General features: G+C 52.5%; 1 protein-coding gene across 2 annotated transcripts in view; it reads right to left on the bottom strand.

The window, feature by feature from the left end:
- The window catches only part of RPH3A (rabphilin 3A), a 94,118-nt gene extending 72,030 nt beyond the window's left edge, over nucleotides 1–22,088 (bottom strand). Inside the window, exon 1 of one of the 2 annotated variants that reach the window (XM_059713388.1) lies at nucleotides 21,981–22,088. The gene's annotated coding sequence lies outside the window, so the exon portion shown is untranslated. Of the gene's footprint in view, nucleotides 1–20,344; nucleotides 20,453–21,980 lie in introns of those variants that run through there. The other variant, XM_019486786.2, reaches the window with a different exon arrangement.
- Between the last annotated feature and the right edge of the window lie 845 nt (nucleotides 22,089–22,933).

Here is a 22,933-nt window from a genome sequence, read left to right as displayed (position 1 = left end):
ATCCAAATCCCAAGAATGGACCATGCTCACGTGGGTAGAAGGAAACATCCAGCCCTCCCCCTAAAATTAAGCTGTCACCCTAAAAACTGGGCAGCTGGACTGGCGAGTGCCTCTCGTATGGCTTAGCCAGTGCCTCTGTCACATGTGCCAAAGGAAAGAGCCAACGCACAGCAACGGCGTGAGGAGTGGAGGGGAGAAGGGACGAGGGCCTGCTCTGGTGCATCCTGCACTGTGGCCCCTATGCAGGTCGGGGCCGGGGCCGGGCCCAGGCGTGATGCTCAGCTCATCCCAGCTGGACGTTGCCCGCAGCAGGAGCCATCGCCAGCCCGGCAGCTGCCAGCCCTCCGGCACGAGAGACTCCGTGTCCTTCCCTTCGTGCTACGGCAAGCGGCGAGCGGCTGGTTAGCAGCCGCGTGCTGCACAGAGCAGGGGTTGTCGATTTAATTTTCCAAATTAAAGCCAAGCACTCACTAAGCCGACGGGAACCGGAAATGCCGTCTCTGTGCGCAGAAGCCTATGTGCGTTTTATAGAGATGCGGGTAGTGGGTGGGGAAAGAGCTTTTGCTTTCTACCCACTGACAATGCCTGCACGAAAGCCTCTCTGCTGGATTCTTTGCTAAGCCCTTTTGGTCCTCACTCTCAACCGAGCTGCCAAGCGTGATGGAAATCTCGCTCGGTTATTTGGGAATATGAAGCCTTGGCTCTGGCCACCCAACTGGTGCCAAGATGATGTAATGGACGGACTCGCACCTCATCTCGATAAGAACTACGATATTCACCTGCTGGCGACTGCACAGGGGAAAATATGATTAAAATGAACAGGAGGGCAGAGTCCTGGTAGATCCCATCACCCCTGAGTTGGTTTGTTGCCTTCCTTTAGGATGGGTGGGTTGTCCAAGAGAGTCAGCTCTCTTCCCACCCCGGGGACCCTGCGCCTGGCCTTTTCCCGGGCGGTGCAGCACTGCAGTGGGGCAGAAGCATTTTTATAACCCGCATGCTATGGTGCAGACTCAGGCAGGAGCGGCTGCGATGGCAGGTGGCCCCTTTGACGATAGCATCAAAAAGCTGGCTGGGTAGGACAGAGGGATTCACGGAAACAGGGGGCAGCAAGGAACCCCCTCCATAATAGGAAACAGCATCATCCAACCCCGCTAACATGCCCTGGCTTCAGGCTGAATGGCTTTGCTTTGCGATGGGGACGCTGCATGAGGCTGTCAAAGCCTTGCCACCTGTGAAAGGATCTGGCCTCATCCTTCACATGCAAAAAGGGTTTCACTCAGGCCTCCAGACCTCAGTGATGATGAAGAAAAACTATTCCACTGGGCAAAGAGTTTATAAGCCCACATCCCAGCTAGTTAACGGTCAGCAACATCTCATCCTCATTTCATACAGATACTTCCTGGGCCAGGCTCTACTGCACCAAATCAAGGATAAAACAAAATGAAAAAAGACAAGGTAACAGGTGTCGCAAACAGGAACACAGATTTTACTGCAAGTTACAGGAAAGGGGCCAGAGTCCAGGCCAAAGTGCTTTTTATTGGGCTTGCAGAAGTTTAGAAAACAGCTTCTTCTCTGACCACTGTAACCTTTGCTGCTAAAATGCTCTCCCGGAGTATCTCCTGGCTAACCCCCAAAGGCGTAATGTTATAAGTCTTGGCCTCTCTGAGTCCTGCTACGTATTTGTGAGAGAGAAGGCAATTTATCCTGGGTGTGTTTATGCTTCTACTGCTAGGAAAATTAAATCAGCTTGTGTCCCACATGCATCCTGCCTTTTCAAACCAAATCTTTCCAAAGCCAGGAGTTGTTCACTTATGGGGAGTGGCTTGGGTATTTCTTTTTTTATTATTATTGTTATTTGGTTGCTTTTCCCCCCCAGTTGAGTCGATCAAACCCACTTCAGCCGAAGCGGGACAGCTTGCCGGCGGTGTCAGTCAAGCCAGCAATCTCTCGCCCTCAGCATGGATTGTTTATGACAGCATTAACGGCTGCAGACTGCCCTCCTGACAGCACGAGCCCCCGATTCCCATCAGAGAAGGGAACCAAGCAATTACGCCATCCCTTCCCAGCCAGTTCAGTCTGGGTAGGTACAAGGATGCTGGGCTTCATGAGTCAGAACAGTCCAGACACGGCCTGAATCCAGCGAGGAGTCGCACCGATTTTGCGGGGAGGGACCGAGACCGCTCCGGATGAAGCCACCAGTGTGCGAGCGAAGCCAGCTGCTGAACGCTACCCCCCAAAAACGACTGCAGTGTGAGACGGGCATTGCAAACGGATGGCCCCTAAGAAACAAACCGGATGCGGTCTCCATCCTGCGTGACTAAGGGGCCTCGTTAAGGAGAACACGGAGCTTTTCCCGTGTTAAATGAGAGCGCAGATGTTCAATGCTGAGATGCCCGTGACCCCCAATAGCCTGGTTTGGGGAGACAACGAGTTTCTACAACTTCCCCGGCAATTGCGCTCCCCGATCCCGTACGCAGACCTGCTCGCAGTCTGGGCCGGGCTCCACGGGGGCAGACTCAGGTGTTGAATGTCCGCGTCCCTCCAGCTAACAGACACCGCGTGCGGAGGGCGAGGAGCTGCTAATTGTGTCTGAGTTGGAGACAGGTGAGTGACCGGGTCTGGAGGTCCTTCTCCCTGCTTGGCTAAGCATGGTCGTATTGCACTGGGTCTCAAGGAAAAGAGGACAGCATTTAAACCCCAGTGCTCCTTTAATGGCCTGATCCAGTTCTGGCAGAGGAGAGGAAAATGCAGGCCCCAGAACTAAAACAGGAGTATTACAGTGCTCCGATTGTGTAGAAAACGAATCCCACAGGGGTGCTCCAGCTGGTTCCCAGGCTTGAGACCTTTACCCTTGGCTTTTTTCAGGAAGGAAAGTTTTGCTACTGGAAAAATTAGAAGTTGTCTGCCCAGGAAGCTGCTATGCAAGACCCAGGCAGGGAGCGCTAGAAATACAGCGGTCAGCATCGCCTCTGCACCTGGAACGTCTGAGCCGAGAGAAACGGCAACTTTTCAGACTGAGGAAGTTAAAAGGAAAAAAAAACAACCCAAACCAAAACGGCATTTTATCCTAATCCACAACAAAGGTCCCCTTTCATCGGGAGCTAGTAGCCCTCTCTGTAGACGTGGTCGGAGATCTGGGCATTTTCTTTCGTTAAAGCAACCGCCAGTTGTGAACATACAGATACATCTATTCAACACAAAGAGCTCTCATCCAGATAATTAATGCCCCGCTATTTGCGTACAGTGATCCTTTTCGCCCGAACAGCAGCACGCGACTGACTAGGTCAGCTGCGTGAAACAAATGTATTTAATGGCACCTTCGCTGCCATTGCGATCTGCGGCGTGGCGACAAATTCCTCCCCAGTATTAAGTATTATTATTATTTATTGATATTTGTACTGCAGTAGGGCTAGAAGCCATCGCCGAGCCCTGAGGCTCTTGGTGCTACACATCTATAACAAAGCAGTCCTTGCTCCAGGCTATTAACAATCAAAGTAAATACAAGTCTGCAGTGGATCTGTGATGGTTGTAACACTTTACCTTCTTAGGATCATAGGATCACAGAAAATGAGGGCTGGAAGGGACCTCAAGAGGTGACATCTAGTCCAACCCCTGCTCAAGGCAGGACCAGCCCCAACTACATCATCTCAGCCAGGGCTTTGTCTACCCAGGTCTTAAAACCCTACAAAGATGGACAAGTCACCACTGCTCTGGGTAACCTGTTCCAGTGCTTCACCACCCTCCTAGTGAGAAAGTTTTTCCTAATATCCAACCTCAGCTTCCCTTGCTGCAGCTTGAGACCGTTGCTCCTTGTTCTGTCCATCACCAACCGGATCAAAAGGATGAGGCAGCATCCTACACGGGTGGCCAAGGACGGGCTGACAACAGTCCAGCTCCATCCTCTTTGGATCCACCCTGCAGGGAGGTGAAGGCTGCTATCAAATCCCCGCTCGGTCTTCTCTTCTCCAGACTTAATAAGCCCAGTTCCCTCGGTCTCTCTCCACCAGTCATGTGTCCCAGCCCCCTAACTATTTTTGCTGCCCACCACTGGACTCTCTCCAATTTGTCCACAAAAGCCAACGCCGGTAGTTCTCTCCCCACAAGGAGGGAAGTGCTATTGGTGCCATTTTGCAAACAGAAACCGAGGCACAGAAAAGCAAAGCGTCTTGTCCGGCATCAGGCAGGAAGCCTGTCGTTTGGCAGGGAGCTGAAGCCAAGTCCACTCCACGGCTCCGTCCGGGAACCTTTCCGCCAAGAAAAAGGAAAATTCCCTTCTCCTACTAAAACTTTCCGCTAGAGTTGTTCCAGCCAATGACTCTTCCCAGGGCTGCAAGCACAGAAACAACCCCGCCACCGTTCCTGATGGAGTACACAGGCCTTTCTCTGTGCCTATAAATAATAGATTGTAAAGACCTCTGCTGCATTACTTCCAGCATCCACTCTTGCTTACTCTAATGCCCAATTGTGCAATTTTAGCACAGGGCAAAGAAAAGGAACGGCAGCTTTTGGGAACAGGATTTTTTTTCAAAGCCTTTGCTCTTAAGCAAGAAAACCCAGCCAAGCAGATTTCAGGTCTCGATCAATGGGGCGTATGAAATATTTAGATGACAAGTTGAAGTGCTTTAATCCAAGACGGAGCTGAAAAGAGGCCACCTCCTCTCTTAGCATTTATAAACATCTCCCCGAAGGCCACAGAAAGTCACGTGGCCTGTTGGGCACCCGCTTCGGCCAGTCCTACCCTTCGACATAAGGGAAATGAGAATAATCGGGTCTCAGGGAACTGGGCGGCTGAATTTACCAGACTGTGACGTGTGCTTGAAGCTGCTTGGAGGGAAGGTAGTGGAGGAAAAAGGACTTGTCGCACAACCCACCAGACACACAACGCTGCAGATGTCCAACCCAACACGTTCACCGCATCACAGCATGGTGATGTGGCCTCACACACCCATCCAGAGACCCCCTGCCATCCAAACTGAAGCCAGAGCAAGTCTTCTGCACGGGTTTTGTTTGCATCCTCCCAACCGTTGAATCTAAACTGGATACAGACCTTCCTGGACGGCAGCGAAGGCTGCTCCCCGCCGGCGTGTTGCAGAGGCAGTCGGGTTGGATTAGGGAACGCAGCGTAGCCCTTAGGCTGCGACAGACAACTTTCGACATCGGCTGCTGCGATGTTACGGTGACCGCCGCATGCTCCGGTAGCAGCACGAGGGAGCTAAATCACTCTAGCTTTAAATCTGGATGAAACAGGGCTGAAGTTACAACCGTTCTGCTCCACCGATACCGCTATAGGAGCGTGCAGAAGGAAGAGTAGCATCCTAACAGCTCGTAACGGTGGCCTTCATTACCCACAGAGCCGTGACACCTGTCCACACCCTTGGCCCTGTTTCCTCGTGAACTTGTGACAGCCGGTGATGCTGAAACCCAACGTCACCCAGCGGGTCCACAGCACATGTGGGAGAGGTCTCCAGGTCCGCCTGCTGTCTGCTAGCCTACCAGCATCGCCCCGTAGCTCGGCTCCTCTAGCCTCTGATCCCAGCCAAAAGGAGGAGCAGTTGTTTGATGCTCAATTAAGCAAGCTTTCAGGTTGGAGTGTTTTTTAATGGGAAGTTTCAGCCTCATTTCTAGCCAAGGTCTGGGACCCAAGGAGGTCACAAAAGGCGCTGGAACGACCAGGCACAAACTCTTCCAGTCGCGCCAAGTAACAGCTCAAACTTGGACCTCAGATACTTTAAAGATTCGCCTCTCCCCACCCTGCTGACGCCTTTATTTCTGGCCTCTGTAACAGAGGCCGGTGATTTATGACAGGCCGTGAGGACGGAGCTGTTCATCCAGAACTGGAGTCATTAAAAAGCTTAATTTTCTGTATTAGGTGTCCGGCACCATTGTGACAACCTCATTCTTCCCGTTCTTTACTGGAGCCTCTTGCTTTGCTGCGCCGGCCTCCATGCGCTTTGCACTTCTTACACCACCTTTTGGCCAAGGATCTCAAAGCACTCCGACACTTCCTCAACCTGACGAAGGGTGCTTGTGCCCGAAAGCTTGCTACGAAGAGTTTTTCCAGCTATTTGAGTCGGTCTAATAAAAGATATCGGATTTACCCAAAGGACCTTGCCTGTAAACGTGAAGACGTTTAGTCTCATTTCAGCCCCCGAACATAAGGGGCACCAGAAAAAGCCTGCTTGGGCCACCCAGGAAGTGCAATCTTCCCTCTGCCATGACAGGAAATATCTGGGCCTCTGCTGCCTGGGAACTGGGGAGGCGACGACTTTCCCACCATGACTGTGAAAACCATCATTATGTCCATTTTACAAATGGAAAAACTAAGGCTGAAGTTACCTAGCCCGGCTGCAGCGGAGCCGTAAATAGAACTGAAGTCTCAGCTCCTGGCCTGAGACGGAGCCACAAGACAATTATCACATTGTTCCAGCTGTGTGACAGCCCAGGAACCTGCTAATGCATTCATCAAAGGCAAAGAAAGGCGACAAAAGCCCTATATGAGCTATTCTGCCTTTTCACCAAGCTCTATAATACCTGTTGCCTGGCTTCAAATCCTGGGGGATGCTGCTGCTGACAAGCTCTTAACGTCCAAGCCAGGAGGACCGGTTAGTAGGAGCTACCATGATACACATAGGAAAGCTATAAAGCTGGAGGGCAGAGAATATCAACCCAAACACCTCAGCTATTTCTCCGGCGTTTGGTGTCTTTCCTGACATTTTGCTGCCCTGCGTGATGAGCCTCGCCGCTCTGCTTTGCAGAGGCTGGCGCTGAAGCAAAAGCAGCAGAGCCTCTCTCACAGCACGCTGCAAAGCGTTTCAGAAAGCACAGCTGCTTCCATACCCAAGGACCTTTATCTGCTTCTGGAAAGGGCTGTAGTCCAAAGGTGAGTCCCCTGGCAAGGTGTAGCCTGGTCCGCTCACCTTGGTTTTCTGCAGCACTAATGCAGGTCATAAAATCACAGAAAATTCAGGTTGGAAGAGACCTCGGGAGGTCACATCTAGTCCAACCCCCCTGCTCAAAGCAGGACCAGCCCCAACTCCATCATCCCGGCCAAGACTTTGTATGCTTGGGTCTTAAAACCTCCAAGGATGGAGACTCGACCACCTCTCTGGGTAGCCCGTTCCAGCATTTAGTGAGAAAGGTCTTCCTAACATCCAACCTAAACCTCCCTGAGAAGAAGAGGTTTCCTGACAGGGGACAGAGGTGTATCCCTTTGATTTTTGTCTACTCAAGCTCCCATGGAGAAAAACCCAAAGGGCCGTCTCAGAGCCAGAAGCTGGCCTGCTCCCGCCACACCACCGCTCTCGCCCCTTGGTTTAAAGCAAAGAGGTGTTTTTGCACCGCCGTATTACTGGAGGCCCTATCTCAAGGGACAAAACCTGCCTCAGCCTTCACTAGGCTCAGCGCTGACTTCACCGGGCTCCCATCTGCCGAATGGAGCAGAAATCCCTCCCAGCATGGGCCGGTGGTTATTTCCAAGGTCGATGCCACGCCAGGCAATGGGCCTGTAACAGGCCTTCACTGGGTTGCACCCACTGAGAAATCAGGGAGCATCTCCACACCAGTTACAGGATGCAACTGGGAGCAGCAAACCCCCGTGGGCCCTCCCCTCCTCGGAGAGCATGTGGATGTGGTTGGAGGCAGAGAAATAGCCCGAAGTGGGGCAGGACTATCTTGGGGCACCCCGAAATGCTGCTTTAGGGCTCACCAGAGACGCCCCTCCCATGGCCTACTCCTGCCTACTGGTGGCCCCTGCCTCACCTCATGTCTCCTCTGCTCCACGAGTCTTTTCCTCTGCATCTTGCCACCTTCTCAGCTCATTGCCAGGCTCCTTGCCAACCTGCCCTGCTCCTGGTTTCTGGACCTTGTGCCGGGGTCATGTCTCCAACTGGGAAACGCACCTTCCACCTAAGCCTTCCTTTGCTGGGAAGAGGCTGTGGGGTAGGAGTGAGGGGGGCTGTCATGGTCTTTTGAGCCCTGCTCTCCTGGCCCAGGGTACAGGGGCTCTGGCAGCCCCCTCTTCTACACTCCTGCCCCGCTCCATTTGGGACTGGGAGCCTGGGGCTGCCCAAGGAAGGAACGGCGCAGCATGAAGCTGTCCGGCGCTGCGTCCCGTGAAGTCAAGCATGGCAAAGGGGAGTGCTAGTCCCATCCCGACCGACCCGTACAGCATTAGCACACGCGCTGAGCACGGGGACAGCGAGCGCAACTCCAGTCCGACCCCCCACACCCCTTCATCCGAAACACCTCGATGCGTGCTCCTCGCTGGGCCAGATCCGGAAGCCTTCCCAGGCTCCACATCCGCTCCTCTAATTGAGACCCCCCCTCTCCCCGAGGAGACTGCTAACGAGGGAAGCCGCAAGGGTGGCGGGGTCTGCTCGCAGCGAGACACCTGCTCTCGGTGACACACTTGGGGTCACCTCCCATACCCAGCCTCTCCCAAAAACCAGGGGGCTGGCTGCTGGCAAACGCAAGCCAGGATGTCCACGTCCAAGCCACGTTCCCCTGGCTTGAATTCAGGCTTACGGGGGGGGGGATTTCAGAGGGAAGAGTAGGAAAGCTAAACAGTGTTTGTCCTTCTGCTTCCTTCGGTCCCAGCTCAACCTCAGCAGAGGCAAACAAGCCCTCTCTATTGACATCCCTGGAGCTCGGCCAGCTGCAAATCCAGCCCTCAGTTGGTTTGTGACGGCAAAGGAAAGGACCCTGCCTTCGGGAGTTTTACCAGGCCGCTCACGCAACCTCAGACCCCGTCAGTCCCCCGGGGCAGGAAGGACCTTGCTTCAGGTTGGAGGCAGCTCCAGGCATGCCAACAGCACTTCCAGCCATGCCATCCTGCTCCCAACAACGGGAACGCATCAAAAGTAAACTTTCTGGCTGTGTGGGATGGGAGCCCAGACCGCCTGTACCGGCACCGGGGGAAAAAATCAAGTGAATCGTTTCCCCCATTGAGACCCCTCTGCTTCCTCCTGAGCTAACAGGTGGGTGGATTATATTAATCACCCCCTGGGATTTGGGTAGGCACCGATTGTAACCCTTGCCCTTCCAGAATTAGGAATAACTGTCGCACATGGAAGAATTGGACGGCTGTCTCCAAAAGACGCAAGCCGTTGCTGATCTTGGGAAGGCCAGTGTCAACCTCAAATGCATCCCATGCACCTTTTGCACCGGCATCAAGCAAGCTTCCTCCTGGAGAGGCTTGTGAAGGGATTAGCAAACCAGCAACAGTGACAAGCTGCCTGGAAATCTAACGTGGCAGAAGGAAAAAAAGGAGAAGACCCAGTATTCGGAAGAGCCTCGATGCAACAGCCGAGCTCTTGCAGAGAACTCTACATTTTGCACTTCGCACTGTATGCAGAGATCTTCTCCAACAGCTAAAATACTGACACAGGCAACCTATTTCCCTAGCCTTCCCAGCTCTGCAATGCAGCTTTCTTAAATATTGAATAAGTCTGCTGCTCCTACACCACCTGCCAGTGCCAGTGATGAGGTAATTTTTTAGACTGACAACGCCTGATGTGATTAACCTGGTTTCAAAGAGCAGGTTTCAAAGTCTCTCCATTCATTCATCCGCACACACTTGATAACATTACATCCGTGGCAGATTTCATTTTTAAATGACCACCGTAGAAGCAAATGAACTGAAGTGCAAGGAAGACTTCTGAGCCAAATGCTCCTGCCCTTGGCAAAGAAAGTTTGCAAACTTGAGCAGCTCGGGACACCAGCTTGTAGGAAGCTGAGAATATTTTAAAAGCTGAACTAAGGTTGCTGTTCCTAGGTTCATCTCCATCCCCCAGCCGTATAATGCTGGCGGAAGTGGGCAAGAACGGGGCTTCAAGATTAATACATCCATCCCCTCCCCGAGCTCTCTGCAGACTCAATACCGAAAATTCGTGCCAGCCGCCAGTTTTGCTTACTTTTTGGGTGACAGCCAATACATTACTGGATGGCTCCACACATCCAAAGCTGCCACCCTAACCCAACAGCTTTTCCCTCAACGTGGCTGCCAAACAAATTAAAAGCACTCTAAAAAAGCCCAGAAGCCACTCGCAACAGAGCAGGCCACAATGATACCCCACACGCCGGAGCACGTCTCTACCCAAATACACTGCAGCAGGATCAGGAAAGCTATCTCCATGTCACGCTCCAAAACGTGCACGCCACCATGTTCTTATCTGGTCGGAGAGCTCCTGAACTGGTTTCCAAAGATATATCTCCCAATCAGCAAGTAGACACACCATAGTCTTGCAAGTCTATCTACAAATCTCTTTAAGAGATCAGGTTAAATCCTATCAGTTCGGCATCCTGCTTTAATTAAGCTGTGTTATTTCTCTATCTAACTCCGATCCCTCAATTAAAAACATGCTGAAATGCAGAGTGCATAGCATAATGGCACTGTCTTCCTTACAAGAGGGAGGCAGGACGAGCCATCGGGGAGGTGAGCCGTAACAGGACAGGAAGGGGGGCTCTGGCTGAGCAGACCCTTCTAGCACCTCCACTGCAGTATTACCCAAAAACGAGCAGGTCCAGAAGTGCCCTGGATCCAAGCTCCACAACATCTGAGCCACCACAGGTAGCGGGTGTTTAGGTCACAGATGCTGGACCCAACCCATCCGTCATATTTGACCTGGCGGCGAGCCAAAGGATGCCGCACACAGTCTGCCCACTTCTTCTTCTTCATGTGCAAGTAAAAGTTGCAATTACAGTCAGCCATTTCGAAATCAATATACATTTCAGGGAAGGATCTGCTCCCCTCCTGACAAGTCTGCAGGGCAGAAATGGCTCCCCTGGGGCATGCACGTTACATGATACAACTCTCTTTGTGTCTGTGACCCCAATCTATAGGTAGGGTACCTGATACAGGAGCTACATTCATGCTTACAAGATCTGATGTAGAAGAACCACTCTCTATCAGCCTAGATTTTGAGTGGAGCCATGGGGCAGAAACACAGAAACGTAACAAGAAAACCCTTGAGCTTTCCTGGGACACAAAAGGCTTCTCTTACGTAAGAGGTGATTTAGGAACTTGAACAAGTTTCATGTAGACCCTAAAAAGGGTAAGCACCTGCTACTCAACCCTAAAGCCAATTATCCGACAGCCCTCCAGGAGCTGAGTTGTATGAATTAGCCACAAACTGGGGCAGGTATCCAGGTTATAGCTGTATTGGTCTAAAGGCAAAAGGAATCAGGACTCGTGGTAGATAACACCTCTAGCGTGAGTCCTGATTCCACAAACGGGGCGCATCTACACAAGACGCTTAGTGAGCAGTTGCCTAATAACACTGTAGTTACTGTGCATTTAGTCAGTACTTCATTAAGCAAGTACTGAAGGAAATGTGCAGTAACTACTGTGCATTAATGAATGTGTAGATGCGCCCACTGAGTAACAGACCCAAGGAAGACTCTGCGGGCTGGCAAAACATCCAGCGTCCCCATGGTGCCCTTCCAGTTTTGTCAGTAAGAACATCCTATTCTAACTCCCATTTTCCTTCCCATGGTCACCTTCTCAAATAAACAGTTGGCCAAAAGCACTTGTGCTTTATCTCAGCTCAAAGAAAGTTTTGTATAATTGAATAGGCTGGCTTTTTGGATCATAGCTATATTCAAGGCTTCTCTTAAAACATATATTTACATACATCCAGACCCTCAAACAGTGCAAATCAGCTTAGCTCCTGAATTCAGAGGGCAGAGACCAAACGCAACTCAACTGAGTCACGCTGACTGCCATCAGGCAGAGCCAACCCGCAGCATCTGTTGCAGAAGCTTCGTCTTTGCAGCAGTGGGGAAATTCTCAATTAAAAGGCAAGATGTGTTTTCAGGGGCAGCTACAGGTGGCCTCAGACAGCCAGCTGTGTAAGAAATAAAACCATTTGGACAATGCAATTTCTCTTTTTCCTGGAACGCGCCCGACACGTCACCAGTAATGAAAACTGATCCAAAAGAACAGGCGCTGTGAAGCATCTCGCAAATGGCAAAAATCCCTTTAAGGCTGACAAAGGGGAAACTCCAGTGCGGTGTTAAGGAGGACTAGAGCGGGGAAGGTGAAATGAGTGTGGAGGGCTCAGCCCAGCTCCCAGCAGATAAGGACCTTTCTCTGCCCACCGAGAAAAAGTCACCCGCTGCCAGCCTGTTTGGGTGGCTCTGCAAAGAGACCAAGGGTGCACCAGTGAGTGGGACCCTGAAAACTGCCCATCTGGGGATAAGGGGCAGTGCCTAGAAGACCGGTCCGGTCAGGGGTTGATGGACGGGGTGTGCTGCCTGCCTGTGCCTCGCCTACTTCAAATACGCACAAGAGTCATTTGACTGAGATTTGCAAATCTGGGTGAACTGGAGTCCTTTTTACTCAATGTTGGTGCCCAGTCCACCCCTGTCATGGAAAAGAATAAAACGGGATTAAGAGCAAGGTCTGTTCGTGCTCATTAGTGCGAGTCACGCACTACTGGCCAGTGCCCCCTTGCTTGAGCTGCTGGCAAGGTGCTTCCAGGAGGCATTTCAGAAGCTCCTTGAGTATTCCTCCTTCTTTGCTAGCTTTCCCATTATTGCATTTCACTGTCGCAATCTGCTTCTAATTGCATTCTCCTAAAACACATAAGTAAATCAAAGCAGCGGCAGCATTTCCTGCCTGCGTGACAGTAGGCAGCATGCTGCAGATGACATACTAAAATAGACCGTAAAAGCAAACTGGGGCTACTGAGGTCAGGGAGTTCCCATGCCATTGCCATCAAAACCCTAGACTGCGACCAGCCCCGTCATTGTTTGCTACGTCTTCCAGGACATGAGCTCCATCTTGGCCATATGCTTGGTGAGGGGTTGAATGATCCTTCAATGCTGAAACAGAAGCCCTGTTGTGTTCACAAGGGTTTCCAATGCCTTCCCACCTGGCCTGGCTCATTACTTCAAACTCTGGGTATCTAAAATGATCCATAACGCATGGTGCATTAGCGTGGCTGGATCCAATGCCCATGAAGTCACCTGGACTATGTCCAGGGGGTTTTGAGTCATGCCCTGCGCAAGCAAGAAGGTACATTATGAGAAAGGATTGGCCACCTGTAACCCATGCTACTTCAGGCTGGCCCTCCCTCCTGGGTAGTCACGGAGAGAGAGATTTGTGTGGCTGCCAGCCTTTGAACTAAGAGGGATGGATCTTCTCGCTCAGACTGCAAAGGCTCACACTTTCAGATCCAGGAGAGGTCTCGAGTGCAACCCGCTCTGCCAACAACCCATCCAGGGATGCTGTGTTACAGACCATTGGCTTCAAATGACCCAGCCCCACAAAGCCATTACAGAGAGCTGTTCTTTTGGCTGCACTCTTGGCTGAAACCTCAGTCCTTCGAAAAATCATTATTTATATTACCAGAGTGCCAAGCAACCTTCAGCGTGTATCGGGACCTCATCGCACTGGGCCTGTTCCCCAAAGACAGATGCTAACAACCCAAAGATAGGGCTGGCCTTACCAGAAACAGGGGTGTGGGGATGCCCCGCGGGATCTCTGCAAGCCATTTGTTTGCACATGCACACATACCCATGCCCACACAAAGGATGAAGGATGATCCAGTAGCAGAAGAGAAGGGTTGGGCATCGCAGGACCACAGCTCTGGGCCCACCAGTGCCCCTGGCTTCTTGCATGTTACTTTGGCTACAACTCTCCGAAGCAGCCCTCGATTTCAGCTGCCCAGTCTGCAAACTGGGTGGCAGTCTCTCAAGACTGGAACCCAGAAACCCAGGCATCCTACACCAGTGGCTGTTTTGGGAAACGGTGTCTGTCTACCATGGCTCAGGTTTCCTCACCTATTTCATGGGACGCTCTGCAGTTAATTCTCATTCGTGGGTACCAGGCAGTAGAAAAATGCAAACGACCATTACTAATCACCATCCTCAGGACCCCTGAAAGCCAGAGGGCTCTGTCCATTGATATACAAAGCCAGCTACTTCTCCAGGCTGCTGAAGACTAGCACCTGGATAGAGCATTGGCTAAAAACCCACAGCCCGGCCAGCCTGGATCAATTCTCCAAGCCTGAAGGATGGCTAAGTTATTGCACTTTGGTTAAATAACAGGCCAACTAATTTCATAGCTACTCTTGCTGAAAATCTCTGAAACGCTGCCCAGCGCCCTTCCCTAGTCCAGCCACAGGGCCGCGAATCCAGCGCTGCTCACAAAGCACTTTTATAAAAGCCCAGCTTTCGATTAAATAAGCCGATCTCCTGCAACCGCTACTCAAGTTCGCTCCCTGTCTCCTTAAGTGATCTCCTTCTCCCTATCCAGATCCGCAGGGAACACACCCAGCACATCAAGCCAAGGGTGTGCTTTGCCTTGCAGCTCAGCACATACCTGCCCAGCATGCTCTCTCGCTGCGTGTCAGCTCTCACCCCGATGCAGCATCCCGGGGTCTGCAGAAAGGCCTTTAAAGAGCGGCTCAAGTGCTCTTTGCTTGCTGCAGGGGTTTAGGTTGTAGCTGTGTGTTGCTTGCTGGGCACTCACGGACCCTGCTACCACTAACAGACACAGGTAATTATGCAAAGGCAAGAGACCGACTCGGTGGCACTGGCAAAAAACAGGAGCAAGCTCCATTGGAAACCGCCTTGCACTTATTTGTCCCGGAGCAGCTCCACGGGAATAACGTTGACACAAGCAAAACCCAAGTCAGAGCCACAGCAAATTGGAAACTTCCCCTTTGAAAGCCTCCCCCTTTTGTACCCTGGATGTCATCCTGTCAGCCCTGAACTCAACGCACGTAACATGCTACATGTCTTTCTTCCCTTTTTTTCCCCTTTAATTCAAAGTTTCCCGTCATTCTCCAGACACAAAGGTAACAAAGGCAGCTGAGCGGTGGTGCCCAGTCAACTGCGTTTCAGCGATGCGGTGACATTTTGCAAGGAACTCCTTCACAAACCAAACATCATTATAATGCCGTCGTGTGGATTTGCTCCTATTGATTAATTGCCGGGGGGTGGAAACAAAACAAAATAATAAAATCTGCCGTGGCTTCCTAGGACTTCGCTGTGATTGCTAGATCTTGGAGTCTCTAACCAGCCAACATCAGAGTGTAATTTAAGCCTACATTATATTATTAAATCTGATGGCAGCATTACAATTACTTATATAAAAGCTGTTGTGACAATGCCGGCTCTAAAGTGCTGCTTAGCAACAGTTCGCTGCACTGCTACAATGCACATCTCGGGATGCTAACTCCTGCAGATGCGCTAAAGCAAGAATTACCATGGGGGGGAGCAGAGTCGCTCCGCGAGCACCTCGCACCAGACTGGAGCTGTGAAAATTAATTGGCACTGCTGGTTTTGTTTATTAAAAATAAAACTATATATAACAACAATAAAAAAAAAAAAACAAACCCAGCAACATAAAACCTCCATAATCGGGTTTCCACTGGATTTGCGCAGAGTGAAAATGTGAAGGGACGCGAGGTTTGGGCGTGTCTGTGTTCCCCAGCCCAGATCAGGTAAAGGCACATTCAAAGCTGGTAGCTCTACCCCCTCGTAAGTGCAATTAGAGGAACTCATTTAAAAATGGATCCCTTGGCATGACCCACAAAATGCACGGCTGCAGAGGAAAGTGCTCTCAGACATGATGATGACAAGAGCTATGTCTGGGGCTAGATAGAAAGGTGGAAACTACCTTTGGGCCCAGGGCCACTCACCGGGAAAATTATGTGGGCTACAGAGAAAAAAGGAGGGGAGAGAGAGAAAAGCGTGGAGTGCCTTGGAGGGACTCAGGGGCTGTTGTGCACCAGGTATTAAAACCAAGTCAGAAATATCATCAAGGCCAACATAACAGTCAGTCTGATGGTGCAATGACTGGCCATTGAGGCCGGCATCCAAAAAGGCAGTAAGACAAGGCTGATCACCTTATCCAGCGACCAGTAAAGCTGAGATCTGCTTTAAAGTTCATCGAGGTTTGCAGGCCCACAAAAGTTATAGCAAAATCTTTGTTTGGAGAATATCCTTGGCTGGACTGATGCCAAGCCCATCAGACTCAGGGTGGGGGGGGGAAACTCCATCAAGCAAGGACTTACTAGAGCGTGGGCCCCGAAAGAAGCTGAGGGTTTGTGCCGGCAGTGAAGCGGGGTGAAAGGATGCTGGCTGGGATGGGATCTCTGTTCGTCCTCTCATAAAGCTGTGCAAAAACCTTTGAGAAAACACTTAAAAACCAAAAGGAAAAAGGTTTTTGAACATGTTTGCCCTGCTTTTCGCAGTCATCATCATTCATTAATAGTGCAGTCCATGGGCACAAGAGGGTTGGGTAAAATAGGTTTCTCTCCCCCCTCATCCTAGCCTCCATCAACATCCCGACACTAACATCTTCATTACTGTGACTATGAAACCAAGGCAGAGATGGAGATGGAGCTGGAAGTCCGGCCTCTAGGGATGAGACCTCATTCAGTCCCCCTTCCAGCTCAGATCTGGAACTGTGCTGAGATCGCCCACAGTGATTATTTAATTACTACTGCCAATTAGCAACCATTAGGATGGTTGTTTTCATGAGACGGATGCTGGTCTAAAAGGAAGAGAGTGAAGTCACTCATCAACTGCCAAAACATTGCTCACCGATTTGCATCACATTCAGACTGAGGACCCAAAGTGACAGATTTTGCATTTCATTCTCAGTGCCTTTATGACCGAAGCTGGTGGGGAGCCAGGACCCACAACAGCCGCCCCATTTAGATGGGACAAGCGAGGGAAGAAGTGCTCGGTTCCCTGACCAAGGCAGCTCCTCAGACCATTAAGCTCCAAAAGAAACTTCAGTTCAAGCCTAATTATATTCCCAGTCGATTCTCCCCTTCCTCTCCTACCCAACTTGTCGAGATGTGCAATTTCTTTCATCCTGCTTATTTTAATAATCAGAAAGAATCTAAATTTACTCTGGGCCCCGCACACAGCGACACTCACAGATCCAAATATTTGCTCAGATCTGACAGCAGATCTAGCAGAGCGCCGCTCAAATCCCAGGCTAAATTAAAATGAATGATACTCCATTAAAAAAAAGGGAATGGACATTTTCCACACCCCTAAATTCAGCATGCCTCTCTTTTTGTACAGCTGGTGAATTGTAAAAGACATCACAAAAGAGAGCAAAAGAAAAAAAAAATCAGGATAAACGAGGTACAAAGTGTGGGATATTATTGGCGTCCAGACTGGTCTGCTCCTGATAAGGCAGGCAAAATTAATTCAGAACAGGCTTTGCCATGGGCACGGCCCGTGCAGCGTGCCCACATGCACACGGAGGATGCTTCACAGGTACGAGAGAGACAAATCAAAGCCATCATCGTGTTGAGCACTTTCAACTCCCGCCGCAGTCAAGGGGTTGAGGATGCTCAGAGCGTCACGGCTCGTGGAATGAGGTCCCACGAGGCGCTAATTGCCTCATACCATGTTTTTTGCAGGAAGTCAAGCCAAAACCTCTTTGTCTGAGCCCAGATGCTCTGGAATAGGAGATGCTTGAGGCTGGAAAATGGAAGCCAGGTGTCTGACAACCAGCCTGCTGCCACATGACAGACCATTGATTTGTGCCAGTGCCCGATACGGTGGTTTCTTTACTCTCGAGTGAATGTCACGCACCTGCAAAATGCCAGGTCCTGGCCTGGGGTTCAAAGCTTTCTGTTCAGCCCCAGGGCAGGCTATGCTGCTGCAAGCTGCCCCCATCCTGCCCCTCAGAGCCCGGGAGGCTCTTACAAGGGGGACGAGCACAGAGGTGTCAGCGCCCTGTCTAGCAAGGCCATGTCAGACGCAGGACAGCAAAGCACTCCCAAGATAATAACTGCAAGCATTACTCATTGGGACAGGCGACAGGGAAGGGGCAGCGTCCAGACACCCATCATCGCCAGAGCCTCAAGCATCGCCGCTGTGGAAGATGCGGACAACGCTGGAAAGACAACGGGCTGCTACTGGAACAGCATCTTATTTGCAGAGGGGCCAGGTGCATGGCAGCCGAGAGCAGACCCATGATGAGGACAGTTCAGGGGAGGGTTATCGTGGCAGTCTACACTGTTGGTTAGAGGTCGTGCCTACGCCGTAAGCCTCAAAGCTCCACTCGCAGCCCAACTCTAGGAGCTCTTCAGGGTCTGAAAGCAATGCCCCTGCCCTGCTCGTCCCCTTGCCCTCCTCTTTCTGCAGCTTGCCCAAGCAAGCCATGACCCGAGAAGACCACCAGCACCAAGCCCACGACACCCTGCCCCTGACTTCCAGCTGCTCCCCTCTCTACCACCTGTAAGTGGAGGCAAGCCCAGACGAGGAGACCCCCCTTCCTAGAAGGGCCCCCGCAGAGCAATCAGGGCTACGTCTTTGTGCTTCTTCTTTCTCAAGCAGGGCACGATGGGGACACAGGCTACAAGGCAAAAGGTAGATGGGGAAAGGGCAGCTCACATGGCTGAAGCTAGTTGAGGTGGCCTCTGAGCAGCAGTGCAGACACCCCAGGTGTTTCTACACTGAGCTAGCACTATTTGGGGTGCAGGGGCCGTTTTAACCATTCCTAAGTCATCATTTACGGCCCAGCCTTAAGGCCAGTAGGTTGTTTTTAGTCCATCCTGTTCCCTGAGGAAGAACAGACTAGAGACCTCATGAGTCAGCCCTTACAGCAACAGCTGAATGGCTGGACCTGTCCCTAACAGCAGATGAACATCAACTACACCCCAGAAGCCCAACACTAACAAGATTTATTTTCAGACAAGCTGCAGCACCAGCCTTTGGCACAAGTCATTATAACAAATTGTTCATCTGTTATCATCTTTGTATCCGCTATGGCTAATGCTCCTCCTAGTTCTGAACCGCTTCTCCCCCCGCCGCCCGCTCCGCTCAGCCCCGCAAGAAGGGAAAAACGCATCTGGCCGAGGCACGGCCCTCCGTTTCTATGCCGCACTGGCAAAGTTCACGGCAGAGCAGCTTTCTGTGCAGTCACTGGGTTCAGAGCATTTGAAGTGGCAAGTGAAGAAAGAACAGAAACGCAGCTATCCGGTGCCTACAATTTAGGGACTTCAATACTGCCAGAAGGACTGCGTGCCTGCTGGAGGGGAAGACCCGTAAAAAGGGCACTGAGCAGAAAGACAGCGAGGCTCCTATTTTAAAATCACCTGGTTCCACTACGACAAAGAGCAGCATTGCTATGTCCCACTCATTTTACCACCGAGAAGGCTGCGCGCTGCCCCCAGGAGTTATCAGACTGATCCTGAGTGGCTTCTTTTAAAAACATGCCCCTTAGCAGGACGTGGTCCATGCAGGGAAAGTGGCAAAGGGGCCACAGCAATCACACAATCGAACCAAGTTAAATCCTTTTGCTGCCCAGGAGGCTATGAGGGAGCAGGGACTCTGAAGCCCTGCTGCAGCACACGCCGTCAGGCCGGTGAGCTCTCCGCTCACCCAGGGATCTGCATTGCCCCCAACTTTCAAGTGTTTTCAAAGGGCTTGCAGGCAGGCTGGGTTTGCAGCGAGCAGCCCTGATAGGGGAAATGCTGCCTGCTCTGTGAATTTGCAGCTGGCATGGGGAGAGGAAGGTAAGAAAAGGAAATCTGGCAGGTTTTGAGGAATACCGGGGGGGGGGGGCATCTATTTAATCAGGTTCCCCTCGCTATGCTGCCGTGACTTGGCACCCCGAGCCCTGCAAGGCCACAGCACTCAGAAGACAGGGACTAACACATCTATTGAGGTCCCTTCCAACCCTATCATCTATGAATCTATGAACCCCCAGACTGTAGTTAAGCAACTTAGATGCAATATGACAGCGGCAGGAAAAATTCACAGGCAAGTTAAATCCGTATGCTCCGTGCCATCAGCGGGCTGAAACGCAGTCCGTTTGGACCCGGTCGTTAACAGGAGGGCTAGTGGCTCCCTCCGCAGCGCTCCCCTCCCGGACCCCGGCTGCTCCCCGAACCGCGGGGGAAACCCATCCCCGGGGCGCTCGCTTGTCGGGAGGTGCCAGGAAACCCTGCTCCCGCCTGCCACCCTCCATATACCAATCCCCAACTTTATTGTCTGCCGGCGGTTTCTACGGTTTCATGCTCTCCATCCCCGGCTCTGCAGCCGCCGCGCCGTGGCACAGACTCTGGCCCCTCGAAAGCCAGAGCAGCCAGGCAGCAAATGGCAGGGAGCGCGATGCCCCCTCGGCTCCCGGGGACAGCCAGAGCCTGGCAAGCAGGGGGGCAAAACGGGCATGCAGGGGGTGCTGCTGGGCCCCAAGTGCCATCCTGGGGGGGGACCAAGGGCCCACCCCAGCCCCTCCCGCCCGCAGCGTCCCTGCCTTCCCAACGCGGTGCAATGCACGCAAGGACCTCCGCCCCCCGTGGGGGTCCCGGGACGCTGCCTTGCAGCGCTGGAGCCCGGTGCAATGCGGGGACCCGCGGCTTACCGGGCCCGGGGGCTCAGGGCTGCATGGTCCGTGCGGAGCGGCGCCGGCTCGTGCAGCAGCGGCAGCAGCAGCCGCGATCCGGAGCGGAGCCGGAGCCGGAGCTCCCCGCCCTGCGCCCGCAGCCGGCTCCGCCTCGCCCGGCCCCGCGCTGGGGAGGCGGGGACACCCCCGCGCTGGGGAGGCTGCTGGCTCTGGGGTGGGCTCCTGGAGCAGAGGTGCCAGCCAGTCCTGGGGCAGGATCAGCCCTCCCCAAACCCGCCCAGGCACGGGGGCATCTCAGCTGGGGGAACCCCCCCCAGGCCTGGCACCCAGGCGGGCACAGGGACAGCCCAGGCTACAGAGGAAGACGAGCCCCCCTCCTCGGTCCGCACCCATCCGACCAGGGGCAAAAGTTCCTTCCTGACCCCAAATCTGGTGTTGCTCTGACCCTGAGCAGAGGGGCAGGACCCTCCAGCTTTGGTCCCCGCAGCTGCGTTGGATGCCTCTGAAGCAGGTGCGAAACCCCCCGACCCGTGTAGCAGGGGCAAGCAGCAAAGCCCAGAGCCTGGGGCATCTCACAGCAAAGCATAGGCACGGCTGTGCCCCGACCTCTTGAACACCTCCAGGGACGGAAAGCCCACAGCTCTGGTCCAGCTAGAGAAGGTCCAGGTGGCGATCCGCAGCATGAAGGGGTGTCCATGCAAGAAGAGACTAAAGAGGCCCGGCCTGTTCAGTTTAGGAAAGAGACGCCTGAGGGGGGACAGAGGGGTTGAGAAAGTCAATCGGGATGTATTATTGACTTTCTCATGGGACAAGAATAAAGGGTTCCAACAGGAAACGAGCAGACAGCCAGTTTACAAAGAGCACGAGGACGTTCTTTGTCACCCGATATGTCATTAATGGGTAGGGCTTGTTGCCACCAGATGTGGCGGGAGCTGAGCGCTCGGCCAGATGCACAAAGGGATGGGGCACGTTCTTGGGGCCTCCGTTGCTACTGAGCTACGAAGTGAGGGGCATGGCCTCTGAATCAGATTTCCTAGACCTGGAGGCTGCAAGTGAGAGAGGAATAGTGGAAAAACCCCTAGTTATACCCAGTTCTCTCTCCTTCAGCATCCGCTGTCTGCCACCGTGTGACACAGGAGACTGGGCAAGATGGACCTTGTCTTACCCGGTCAATGACAAGTCTCATGTCCTTATGACCCCAGTGAGAGCCTGGTCTGAGGGCTTGCTCTACTCTACCCCAGCTAGAGTAGTGCCCTGGGATCCAGGTGGCCGTCTCCAAAAGCACCTGTGTAATGTTAGGACTTCCTATCGCATTTTGCCCAGGGCCTGGTGGTCCTTGCTGGCAGCTGCCCTGCACCCCCTGCCCCCCCAGATCCCTACAGAGTGCACTGCCTGGCAAGGCACCAGCTGCTGGAGGAAGGGTGCAGCTGGCAGAAGATGCTGGGGTGCCTAAGTACCCCTTGTGTCAGCTGCCAGCAGTCATCCCAAGCCACCCGTCTCCAGGGAGAGGCAGTTCAGGTCTGTGGGTAGAAAGAGGGGTTCAGCAACCACCACGGAGGAGCTCCGAGCACAGACACACTCAGGAGCATACGGCCAACCTTAGACGCACAGAAGTCCAACCCCCACTGACTTAGAAACCTGGCTCTTAACTCACTCGGGCCCCAGGATCCTCAAAAGTACTTAGAGATGCCGGACTCCCCGATCTGAAAATGTCAACCGAACTGCAGCCAGGTGCAGAAGAAACCCCAGAGTTGTCTCATCTCCTCTCTCTCCCTCGGCTTTTTTTACTACTACTACAGCTGCTTCTAATTCACTGTATCAGGATCATAACATTGCAGCTGTGTATCGCTGCCCCCAGCCACCCTTGGAAAGCAGGTGTTTCACCTCAATAGGTTTCCTTGTTACAGCGCTTTAACCACACACAGATTTCTGGCCAGATTCTTAGTTTGACGTGGAAGCTACCCCAGACACGGCTGCATTGCTGCACAGGACCCAATGTATGCAGCTACCCATCACCCCTAGACTGGCGACTCCAGACCTCTACAGCCCAAGCCTCCAAACACATTTTCTAACCTACCTCAAAGGAAACAGAAGCAATGTGAATTTAAACAAGTCAGCAAAGCCCTCAGGTTTTGCTATGGGCTGTTCCTGTATCAGACCTGGTATTTCTTTCAGAGTCCTGTTAGGCAGCATCCCCAAGGCGCTGTTGTGGCTGCCCAGTTTGAGAAAAACCTTCTGCCTCTTGAGATGGCAATGAGCATCACCTGGAAACACTCACAGCGATCCTGTCAGGTGGGAGCTTTGTTTCAGTCCCGGGCAAGATGCTGAGGAATGTGCTCACACAGAAGCAAGTAGGACACAGGTTGATTTTGGTGCTGTACAGGCCTTCAGGGAACAGACCCACATGCAGAGCCTGATTGCTTTTGAAACCAGCACAGCCGGATGGTTGAAACAGGACCATCACCACTAAAATGTCTGTGGCTTGATCCAAATGAAAACTGGAAGGGTTCAAAGACGTTCTCCACGAATGGAGATGCCAGAGAGAACCTCCGATGACGATCACTGATGTGGCACAACTGCAGAGCGCGATGAAGGTTCGCCTGGTCC

The sequence above is a fragment of the Alligator mississippiensis genome, chromosome 10 (assembly GCF_030867095.1).
Source record: "Alligator mississippiensis isolate rAllMis1 chromosome 10, rAllMis1, whole genome shotgun sequence".
In the NCBI taxonomy this organism is placed as follows: domain Eukaryota; kingdom Metazoa; phylum Chordata; order Crocodylia; family Alligatoridae; genus Alligator; species Alligator mississippiensis.
Note: the sequence above shows the minus strand (reverse complement) of the source record. Positions and strands in the feature narration are given on the sequence as shown.